Source organism: Phyllobates terribilis, unplaced genomic scaffold (genome assembly GCF_046119375.1).
Source record: "Phyllobates terribilis strain yellow unplaced genomic scaffold, ASM4611937v1 Scaffold_4__5_contigs__length_816908805, whole genome shotgun sequence".
NCBI classification, from domain to species: Eukaryota; Metazoa; Chordata; class Amphibia; order Anura; family Dendrobatidae; genus Phyllobates; species Phyllobates terribilis.
The window spans coordinates 650,326,078-650,328,295 of record NW_027362764.1 but is presented as its reverse complement, the minus strand read 5'-3'; the positions used below and the strand labels follow the sequence as shown (position 1 = coordinate 650,328,295).

At 46.8% G+C, this 2,218-nt stretch overlaps 1 long non-coding RNA gene across 1 annotated transcript; it reads right to left on the bottom strand.

Annotated features, from left to right (window-relative positions):
• Positions 1–704: 704 nt before the first annotated feature.
• LOC141264464 (uncharacterized) lies at positions 705–1,424 on the bottom strand. Its single transcript, XR_012319955.1, has 2 exons — positions 1,129–1,424; positions 705–819 (listed from the first exon to the last, which is right to left on the bottom strand). It is a non-coding gene; the product is annotated as an uncharacterized lncRNA (long non-coding RNA).
• Between the last annotated feature and the right edge of the window lie 794 nt (positions 1,425–2,218).

Genomic DNA, 2,218 nt, shown 5'->3' with positions numbered 1-2,218 from the left:
GTTATATGTGATACGTCTGACGGAAAAACACGGTTTTAAATAGGGGGCCTGTAGGTTACTATTCTTCACAGTGACCTCGTGTGATTAGCTTCACTGACACACTGCAACAAAATATAAATGGAGGCCAGAAATAGCTGAATTTGGAGCACAGTGATATGTGATACGTCTGACAGAAAACCACAGTTTTAAATAGTGGGCCTGTAGGTTACTATTCTTCACAGCGACCTCGTGTGAACTGCTTCACTGACACACTGAAACAAAATATAAATGGAGGTCAGAAATGGCTGAATTTGGAGAGCAGTTATACAGTATGTGATACGTCTGACGGAAACTCACGGTTTTAAATAGCAGGTATTATTCTTCACAGCGACCTCGTGTGAATATCTTCATGGACACACTGCAACAAAGTGAAATGGAGGCCAATATTTTCCACGTTCACTACAAATTTTTTAATTTTTATCACTGTATTATGGAAAAGATCTGGCTGTATCCTGCAGTGCTAACAAGCAAATGGAGCAGAAAATGGTGTACTGTGGATTGCTTTTTAAGCAAATAATCAGGATTAAGAGAAAAAAAAATTAGTGCTGGCCCCTGGCACCTGAGGCTATGTCTACAAATATCTCTAACAGCAGGATCAGTCAGAACGTTCAATGGACCCTCTTGTACTGTACGTAAAAATTAATTCATCGCACACTCATAGGAAGTTTTGCTTTTTAGTGCCAATTTATTTATACAAATGAAATGTAGAAAAAATAACAGTGGTGAAGGCGACAATAGGTAGACGTTTCGGCCACACTGGCCTTATTCATTAAGTCGCTACTGCAGAAAAGATAAATAGCATGATGAGAAAAAAATATAACAAAAGATGCATAGTTGAAAGTCATACATAAGAATACATCTCGGTTGACACTGAGTTACGAAAGAGGTAGGTAACGGAATAGACGGTGTCATAAAAAGGGAGGAGGAGAAAGGGGGGGATGGAAAGGGGAGGGAGAGAGGAGGGGGGGTTGGGGTGGAGGGCTGGGATAGGATGGAGGCAGAGGAATATTATATACAAATAAAAGCAGTTAAAAACAATCAAGGTATACCAGGGGGAGCACAGGTATTTGAGTATAGGGGGTTCCTTACTTGTATCAAGTTTATTTTAGCAGGAAGGCACCATAGAAGGTAGAGAGCAGTTCCAGTCAGAAGCTGCAACAATGAGGGGATACGGATCAGTATCATGAGGCATGGGGTAGAATGCCTAAGTTAGTGGATATAAGTACCTTAACAAAAGACAGGGGTTCATCAGCCTGTGGAGAGCTGAAATAGAAGTATTGCCGGTTACCAGTGCTGTCAAAGGGTTTGGATAAGGGGTAAAGCCCATAGGGGTCAATAGGTACCTGCAGTTCCTGTATCAGGGGTGTCTCTAGATGGGGAGTCCCATAAATGGTAGAAGTGGAGGGTACAGGCAGCGTTCCCAGATTAGGCTGTTGGTAGTGTGGGAGTCAGGCTGCTTTATGTACATGTAGCACCCTGAGGATTCGGCTGCTACAGGGGTATTGCACCTCAACCCAGAGGTGTGATATTCCACTCCCGGGTAAGGATGGAGTGTGGAACTGAGCTCGGTAGGCTGCATGCACTACACACATCCCATTTCCGGGGAACAGACCGACGGTACTCCCACTTAGAAATGTGCAGGTACGACCGAGTCTGTTCCTGGCTGGAGTGGGAGGGGGGTGGTACATCCCAAGTAGTGTAGGGGCAGATAGGGGGAGCAGCCTGGGTAAAGATAGGAGCTCATTGGGTGCTGGTCACCTGAGCTCACACATAGAGGGTGTATATAAGGTGGGCACCATCAAAGAACAGGGTCAGTCAGCCACAGTCAGTCAGTCAGCCACAGTCAGTCAGTCTGTGAGTCTTTGCAGAGAAGTCGGAGGAAGAGGAGCAGAGAAGACCCAGAGAGAGAGAGAGGAGAAAGCCAGAAAGACCCAGAGGGGGAAACAGAAAAGGAACTCTGAGAACCCAAAGTCCATCAGCGGGTGAAGAGTTGGCAAAAGGGTACCGGATCCCAAGCTGGTGGGGGCAAAAGCACACCCTAGCCAGAGACCGGAGGCCGTGGGCAGTGTCTGCCACGGCCACCCACCACATCCACCCCGAAGGCATACCACGTGGAGGGTCAGGGAACCCAAGGCCAAGGGTCTCCCAACAGAAGGCCCGAGGGAGCTGGACCTGGGTG